Below are 10,034 nucleotides of genomic sequence, written 5' to 3'. Positions count from 1 at the left end.
TTGGTAAAGTAGTCAGTGGCTACTAATATGAACTTGTGTCCCTTGCTTGATGGAGGATAAATCTGTCCGATGAGGTCTATTCCCCAACCCCTAAACGGCCAAGGCTTAATTATTGGGTTCATAGCCGAGGCCGGTGCACGTTGCACATTATCGAACTTCTGGCAATCCTGACACCCCTTATAATATTTAAAGCAATCCTCGAGTATCGTTGGCCAGTAATAACCATTATTCCTGATCATCCACTTCATCTTGTGAGCTGACTAATGAGCCCCACATACACCTTCATGAATTTCTCCCATAAGAACCTTTGCTTCTTCTATCCCAAGGCATTTAAGTAGTACTCCATCAATCGTCCAGTAAAACAAATCGTCTTCAAGTAACAGATATTTTGTGCCCTGAAAACACACTCGCCGATCCACTTGCTTGGACGGATCCTTTAAGTAATCGGCGATCTCCTTTCTCCAGTTGTCAGCTGCAAGCTCCAGAGACATAACCCCTTGAATCGGCCGATACCCGAAGGCATGTTGGGTGAGCCTATTAGCTTCCTCATTATAACTTCTGGGAATGTGCTCAATAATCGCAAACTTGAACTCCTTCAATAATTGGAGGCAATCTTCATAGTAAATCCTTAATATATCATCTTTGCATTCAGACTTCCCAGTTAATTGATCAACAATGAGCAAGGAATCCCCAAAAATCTCCGCTGCATCGGCCTTGATTTCTCTTAATAATTGGATACCCTTTAGGACAGCCCGGTATTCTGCCTGATTATTGGTGGCGAACGCCTCTATCGGCAGAGAGAAATCATAACTTGCCCCCCCAAGGCGATATGAGGATGATGCCGATTCTTGATCCGGCCCCACATGAGGAACTGCCAAAGTACAGTGTCCATGGAGGTGTCTCAACGACAGTGATTCTCGGTCCACAATGCTGGGCCATGAAATCGGCCATTACTTGGCCCTTGATAGCTTTGGCCGATTCGTACCTCAGGTCAAACTTTGATAGAGCTAGAATCCACTTTCCAATCCTTCCTTTCAAAATTGGCAATGAAAACATGTACTTGACCACGTCATCTTTGCACACGACTATGCATTCTACCGATAACAGGTAGTGCTTGAGTTTAGTACATGAAAAATACAGACAAAGACAGAGCCATTCCACTGGGGGATATCTAGTCTCAGCGTCTAGGAGCCTTCTGCTGACATAATAAATTATTCTTTCTTTTCCTTCAAATTCTTGTACTAGCGCCGAACCAATAGCTTGTTCATCGGCCGACAAGTATAGTTTGAATGGCTTGTCAGCCTGCGGCGGAACCAACACCGGTGGCGAGACCAGGTACTGCTTGATGTCATCCAATGCCTTTTGTTGTTCCTCTCCCCACATGAATTCCTGGTCGGGTTTTAATTTCAACAAAGGAGTGAAGGCTTGAATATGTCCGGACAAGTTGGATATGAACCTCCGGATAAAATTAGCTTTGCCGATTAGGGACTGTAGCTCAGTTTTGTTCTGCGGGGCTACAACTTTATTGATGGCAGCTATAATCTTCCGGTTGATTTCTATCCCATGCTTGTGGACCATGAATCCTAGAAATTGCCCAACTGAAACGCCGAAGGCACATTTGTTTGGGTTCATTTTCAATCCATGCTTCCTTGTGCACTCCAATACCTCTCGCAAATTGGTCAGATGCTCCTGATGCCCCCTTGACTTGACCATGATGTCATCGATGTAAATCTCTACCAGGACACCAATAAGCTTGTGGAAAATATAATTCATAGCCTGTTGATATGCAGCTCCGGTATTTTTTGAACTGAAGGTCATCACTACCCACTCGAACAAACCGAGGTGGCCTGGGCATCTGAAAGCCATCTTTGAAATGTCTTCTTCGACCATTAATATCTGATTATACCTAGCATTACCGTCCAAGAAGCTGATAACTTGGTGTCCCGCGGTGGCATCTATCAAAACATCAGCTGTCGGCATTGGATACCCATCCATCGACGTAGCCTGATTAAGATTCCTAAAGTCAATGCACACGCACAATTTCCCATTTTTCTTGTATACGGGCACAATATTGGAAATCCACATGGCATAACGGCACTGCCGAATAAATCCTGCTTCAATCAATCTTGTAATTTCGGCCTTTATATCAGGTAGAATTTTAGTGTTGCACCGTCGTGCAGGCTGCTGATACGGCCGATACCCTGGTTTTATAGGCAACCACTGTTTAACAATGAACTGGTCTAGACCAAGCATCTCATGGTATTCCTAAGCAAAATAATCTTTAAATTCTTTTAACAAACTTGTCAATTCACGCTTATACTCGGGGTCTAGACTAGCACTAATATACGTCGGCCTTGGCTTGCTGCCGTCTCCTAAGTCCACCATCTCCAATGAATTGGCCAACGTAAATCCGTGCCCAAGCTTCCCGTCTTCTCGAACGAACTGATCCATTTAGTCTGATTCTTCAGAGTCGACTGCTTGGATCGGCTGTAAGCCAAAATCGGACACCTTCAAGAAATTGGTGTCCCAAGTCCTGCCAGATATGCATCTGACGTGTTCGTAGCTCCACTGTTGCGCGTCGGCCATGGCAACACTGTAGGCGGAATTGGTGGTGACTATCTTGATGTTGTCCTTGACCCACTGGATGAGGCACTGGTGCATTGTAGACGGGACGCAGCAGTTCGCGTGTATCCAATCTCGCCTGAGCAACATGTTGTAGGACCCTTTGCCATTAATAACAAAGAAAGTAGTGGGTAGGGTCTTACTGCTGATGGTGAGGTCGACGCAGAGTGCTCCTCAGGCCGGGGACACGTTGCCTTGAGCATCATGTCCATCTTGGTCAGATCCTCAACACCTTTGCCCAATTTCCGGAACATGGCATACGGCATGATGTTGACCGTAGCGCCTCCGTCCACCAGTAGTCTAGCGACTGGCCGTCCGTTGACGTGTCCTTTGAGGAACAGAGCCTTGAGATGCTAGCATTTTTCATCCTCGGGTTTCTCAAAAGTGGCTGTCATTGGCTCCAGAGCCAATTGTGCCATTTGCTCCTCTATTTCTGTTGCGTTGTCCCGATCGGCGGGAGCCATGAACTCCATCGGCAAGATGAACACCATGCTGACGTCAGCTGCCAACCCATGATTGTCGTCTTCTTCGCCAGTTTCTCTTCTAGGGCGCCAGACTCAAGACCTGCCCTCATTCTTATCCATCATCTGCCTCTGTTCTTCTACCTGTTGTTCCCATTGGCGCAAACGCTGGCCTCTTCGTTTCTAGGATTTAGTCAAACCGTCTAGGCACCATCTGGGGTTCACTGATTTATCCGGCGGTTTTGCACGCTCCCATGCTCCCAGTCTGGCTCTCGTCCTAGGGGGTTTTTGTCCGAGACTCTGGCATCGGCCATCTTCTTCAGCCGATCATGTGTGCTAGACCTGCCCCCCAGTCGATCATGCTGGTCAACTCTGTCCCCCAGGCGATCACGCACTGAAACGCGCCGATCTTCTTGTTCGCGCCTATATCTGCTGATCGGTTCTTGTCCTTGATCCCTGGAGCGCGACCTCTTGAACGGGCGACCGTTGCGATACTGACCATTGCACTCGGGGCAATTATCGGCTGATGGTAACCTAAGGTTGTTCTCCCAGCAGTGGATGAAGAACGGGCACCGCTAGTGATCTTCGTGTTAGCGCATCATCTATTCATGGCATCTCAAACTTTCTTGCTATCGCTGATACTTGTTGAGTAAGTCTTGGGAGGTGACAGGCCTACGTGACCTCTCCGATTTTTTGCCTTCGTCTTCGATCCGTCCTTTTCCTTTGACATCTTCGACCGTGGCCTGATTTCTAGGGTCCACAGTGCCACTTCTCTTGGCCGATTCTGATGTCAGCACCTTGGTCTGGAGCGCGCTTGTTCCTGCATCGACCATGTTAGTGGGGAAAGGATGCTGATCGATTTTCATCGGATTTACTGGCTTTGTCAGAACTTCGAATTTGAGTCTCCCTTGTTCAATGGCCGATTGTATCTGCTGTCGGAAGATCTTGCACTCTTCGTGTCGTGGGATGTGGCATTGCGCCATTTACAATATTTCATCTTTTTGAGCTGCTCGGCCGATGGAATTGTGTGGTAAGGTGAAAGCTTGATCTACCCTTCTTGGAGAAGCAAATCGAAGATTTTGTCGGCCTTCGACGTGTCAAAGCTGAATGTTTCTGGTTCCTTCTTTCCAAACGGGCACGATATCGGCTTTTTCCCTTTTACCCACTCTGCTAGACCGATTTCCACCTCTTCCTCCAATTCGGACCCCTCTAGGTATGCCGCCTTTTTCTGAAAATTCCTTCGTTGGTCGAAAGGGTGCACCTCCTGGCCAAACAAATGGTGGACGATCTAACTTAAGCTTTCGAACTCCTGGGAGGCGTACTTCTCTTTGATATGTGGCAGGAGACCTTGAAAGGCGATATCGGCCAGCTGGGTGTCAGTCAGGATCAGGGTGTAGCACTTGTTCCTGATCTCTTTGAATCTCTGTACGTAACTGGTCACTGGTTCGTCGCTCCTCTACTTGAGGCTGGTCAGATCTGAGAGCATCATCTCGTGGACTCCCGCATAGAAGTACTTATGGAATTGCTTCTCAAAATTGGCCCAAGTAACGATGGAATTGGGCGGCAGCGTAGTGAACCACTGGAAGGCTAATCCGGATAGGGAGGACGAGAATAATCGTACTCGCAGAGCATCTTGCGTGGCAGCTTCCCCGCACTGGATAATGAATCTATTCACGTGCTCTACCGTTGACGTGTCATCCAGTCCTAAGAATTTGGTGAAATCGGGAACCTTATACCGATGGGGAAATGGCAACAGGTCGTAGGCAGGTGGGTATGGTGTCTTGTACGTGTAGTAGCTTTGGTTTCAACCCAAACTGATCTTGAATTACTTCTGCTATCCTTGCGGTCCAATCCACCTGCTGCTGATGTATGACCTGTTGAGGAATCGGTACATGCTGCTATACTTGCGGTGCCACGGTTGGGTGATGGATCAGAGTGTGCTGCATATTTTGCGGTTGGGCAGTCGGCTGAGTAGCTGATGGTTGATGGAGTAGGGAATCTGCCGCTCCATCGTATAGTATCATCGGTGTTGCACCCCTAAGTGTTTCTGCAGTGTCTGCCCCCCTACCAATTTCTAGCGTGGCCGGCTGATATTGTGGGACCGTCGGCCGGATGGCCGATTGGAATGATGCCTTCACTGGAGAGTTCCTGTAACTGGTTGATGGATCCAGCCCGACCGTCCTTGCTGGTGTTCCCCACGACACCGAGTTTGAGGGCAACGATTGCACGGAGGAAATTTGAGCAGGCTGAGACAGCGCTTGCGATTGGTAGCACGGCGCGTCATTGTATCCCAGGGGTATTGAAGCGTTTTACCCTCCATGTTGCATCAGTATCGGCTGAGGAGCCGAGTGAGACGCGCTCAGTACCACTGAGAAGCCTCTGATTCGAGTTACGATGGGTGGGGCGTAAGCTGGTCCCTGATAACCCTGAGCTACTCCGCTGATGAAGGAACTGATGACGGCATTGTATACCGCTTTGGTCATTACTGTGGATTGGTCGATCATAGCCTGGTAAATAGACTATTCAATAATGTTAGACATCTTCCCCGAGTCCTCAGCGATGGTGATGTGGTGGGGAGTTGGAAGAGGAGCTTTCTTGACAGTCTCCCCGCTTCTAGTACGACTAAAGGATTGCAAACATGTCTTCCTGTATTCTTCTAGATGTCTCACCACTTCTTCCTTCTGGTCGTCCTTGAGATCTGCTTTAGTAATTTCGATGGCGTTGTCTTCGAAGACCTCGGTAGCCTTCGACATGTTGGACATTGTTTGGTCCCACCGGGCATGCCAAAAGTGTGTTGGCGCTAAAAATCGACCAGTTGATCTTTAGCGTCGGACACACGACCCGGGAGAATCTGCTTAACTTCTGTTCGGGTTATCGCCCTGGTGCATTTCACGCGGCGTGCCAGTCAATCTGACCTGTTGATTGACAAGGAAAAAGCATTAAATTCTAGGGGCTCCGATCAGTTAGAGTTCCAATCTATCTTTAAAAGCGCGTCGGCAAATCGGCTGATTTACTGTAGTGGTAACCAGCTAAATGACAGCCGATACTGTGTAGCGATTGTAAAGAAAAACTACTAGAGGAAACTAAACAACACTTGAGATAGATCTAATCGGCTGCATGATAACAAAGAAAGAAAGCAATAAAAAGCCGACAGTTCATACCTCAAGCTGGATAACTGGTGATAAAAACTAAAATAACAGGTAAAACCTACGATTCTAGCTGATATCGATAACTGGTGAATAAAAATCTGAACGAAATAACAGCGATGCGTCCGAATATAAAGCTTAGATATTACTCAGTAAGTGGAACTTACAGAATCGGCCGGAGATCGTGTCGATGCAGCCCTGCCAACCCGTACAAACTCGTGAAAGAAAAAAAGTATTTTGGCGAAGTCGCCGACTTGAAAGTAAAGTACGAGGAAAAAGTAGATTGGTTGTATTGATTGATGTGTTCTCTTTACAAACCTCTAGAGGTGGCTATTTATAGCCTGTTTACAACTGATTTCCTAACCGACTAGGTTCTATCTCTAATTTTAATTGATAACAAATATTTACAACACAACTCATATCTGAGTTGGTTATTATATCCCTACGGGCCAATCTCCTTCTTCAGCTGATCTTTTTCTTGGCCCACCTTAGACCCATACTGGCCAAGCCACTCTAGCTTCCAATCGGCCAACCTTCACCGGTTCCTTTTGCCAGTCGGCTGAAACACTTGTCAAAATTCGGCGTCAACACATTCATGTTGTGATAATATTTTCACCAGATGCTATTCAAAATAATTTAAATGAACTTGACTCTTGAGAATCGAAAAAAGTAACAGAGCCATTGTTCATTTGTCATTAGAGTCTAATTTTCGTAGGATGCTAAATTAGGAATACTTGGTACATATTTTGAACAAAATTCCAGGTGGACATTGTTTTCCAATGATAGAAATATTTATGCAAACAAAGTTTCAATTTATCATTTATATTGTTATGATAAAGCGCGCGAAGCGCGCTTAATGTTCTAGTGGTGTAGTAAGGTTGAAGACAGTTACTTACTTTGACATTCGAATAAGGTTCAATAGCTAATTTCTCTGAAACTGAGCCAAACTCTTAACAGCAATGCTATAGTATTGATATGCATATGCCTCTGTTTTGTAGGTACTTTGTGACAAGCCTGAAATAGAAACACCTGCAGAAATCACCGTGATTGAAATCTGACAGCCAAACATTTATTTGCAACCAAGTGAACAGGTGCAATTCCTTACTGTGTTTCCTCTGTTTCGTTATGTACATGGTCTCTAAGCAAATAATTTGTGGTATCATCATTGTCATGTATTCCTAAAAAAATCTACAATTCTTCTACATGCTTGATACACGTAGACAAGACACCTGTACATGTATATAAAATCGGTCTGTTAGGACAGCCATCTGATTTGTATTTAGTACTGTATTTTTTGAATGTTAATTCAAGTTGGCACAACTCCAGATATGTTGATACCAGTTGTAATTTTGTATTCTGTTAGCAGAAAAGTAATGTAGCAGCTGTACTCACCATGTGTGCTATATCATGTGCAGGTCTGCAATTAAAAGCTGAGAAGGATGCAAAACTTGAGCTCAAGCTTGAAGCATGGGTTTGCTTGAAGCTACTTTTTTTTTGCAGTATTGTGAGATCTTGTGCTAGATTAACTAGAGTTAGACTGATTTGATGCTGATGACATGCTGGAAAAACTTTGATGTTGTATGTATGTGATGCTGGGTTAGAATTTATCCATACAATGAGATGTTTAATCTGCTGTGTTTACATGGGCTGGTTTATATCTTGATTTGAGCTAAAATGATAATGGATTGATTAGAAAAATGGGACATATTTTAATGGGCTGGATGTAAAATAGGCTTGGATGCTGATGTCAGCAGCCACGTGATCATCCCTGTCAGCAACCATGCCAGCGTCCCTATCAGCAGCCACATCAGCATCTCTATCAGTAGCCACGTCATCACCATCAGGCATGTCAGCAACCACGTCATCATCCATGTCAGCAGCAGCTTCAGCTTCGTAGGCCTAATGGTGATGTGTCTAACCAATCCATGATGGATATTTGATCCACGTGGCATCAATATGTGACGTTTATTTTCGTCACTGATACTGGGCCTGGGTTGGGTTGTGCGGGCTCAAAGCTATTCTATGACGATTCATAAACGTCACTGGTTGCGTCAATTTGTGGTGATTTTGTAAAATTGTCACGTTAATCTATGACGCTCAATACATGATGTTATCAAAAATCATCACAGATGCTGTTTTATGATGGTTTTTCGGTGACTAGTGACAAAATTTGACCGTCATGGATTACAAGATTTTTTGTAGTGTATTTGTGGTGTGTTGAAAGTGTTTCTCTAGTAGTGAGTTCTCACCATCTACTACATTGACAACGTTGACTATATCAACATCGCTAGTGATCGGATCTACATCGACTCATCATACCACCGGTAGGTTCCCTAGCTTTACCAAACCATTCTATGCATTAGGCTTCGATTCCGCTATGCAATCAAGCAGTATGAATTCTTTTTTTAATTAGATTGTTGACACTCGTTATTGACACACTTTTACTGCTATTTAACTATTTTTTTCATACTTATTCTTATCCTAACCTGCCATTTGGCACCTGAAATAACCCCATTATTGCATATGTGTTGTATTTTGGAGCATATTGTATTTTGGCAAGAAATATGATATAATCAAAGGGGTTTGTATAAAGAGCTTAATGGATATTTGGACATGGGTCATCAAGGGAAGCCAGCAAGAGGAAGGAGAGGACTAGAAGGGCTAGGAAGCGCCCAGGCCGATCGGCCTGAGACCCTCTAAGCTGATTAGCCTAGCCCATTCCAAGGCCCAGTCGACCTCCCATTTCCTTAGAGTGAAGTCTACAATGATCTCTAGGTTTTTTTCACTGACATTGACTCAGAGCCGCCGCCTATGGGAGACTATAAATACCCCCTCATGGACTTCAAGGAAGAAGAGTTGGAGAGAAGAGGAAATCACCATGCAAACACCATCCACCATCACCACAAGTAGGAAAAATGGAGAGAAGATTGGATCCAGAGAAGGCCACGTCAAGAGGAGCACCAGGGGAGGAGGAAACCCCTTGAGCCGATCGACTTAAAGGTGCCCAGGCTGATCGGCCTAGGTCTTCCCTGCCCCGTTTGTCGTCATCTTTGGTGTAGTTGATCTACAGGGCACCCTTTACCCCAAAATTCATCAACATGTGTAAGATCATGGGGTAATACCTCTATTTGTTCTTGGGGTTGTATGGAGATATTGATTTGTAATCACCGAACCTTTGGTTAAGATCCGTTTGTTATCAATCTTATCTTGATGATGCTCTTCCATGAAAAGGCTGGCTAGCGCTACTTTGGGTTGCTTATTTAGTTACCTAGAATGATCATCTTGATGTGTTCTTATGTTCCGATAGTTGAATACCCTTGTGTAGTGACAGTATTGCAGGTAGGAAAGTCCTGGGCATAGTTCACAACCACTCACGATAACACCTAGATCTATTTCGTTCATGCATGGCGATTGCATTTACAAGTGATCCTAAATCCCTAGGACAAGTGTTTAATCTATCTTGTTTGCAACCTTTACTCTCTATCCATCTTAATCTAGATTGTTTAGTTCTTTTGTTATCATAATCATATCCTATTCAAAGATCTTTCGGTTACATCAATTAGTGCTTAGTTAAGTGTGCAAATCCCTTGTTCCGTGCGCTTGTGGTTCACAATTTGGCATGCTAACTGCCGTCAACAAGCTTTTCTGGCGCCGTTGCCGGGGAACAAGTCAGTTTTTCTACGTTTAACTTTGTATTAATTTTTGTTAACCTCTGACCTCTAAATTTTTCTCTATAAAAGAAAATCTTTTTTTTTATTTTTTCGTGTCTAGATGGCTCTAATCAATCACTACAAGGAGGAAGGAG

Source organism: Setaria viridis, chromosome 8, assembly GCF_005286985.2.
Source record: "Setaria viridis chromosome 8, Setaria_viridis_v4.0, whole genome shotgun sequence".
In the NCBI taxonomy this organism is placed as follows: Eukaryota; Viridiplantae; Streptophyta; class Magnoliopsida; order Poales; family Poaceae; genus Setaria; species Setaria viridis.
This window is presented reverse-complemented; position numbering follows the sequence as displayed.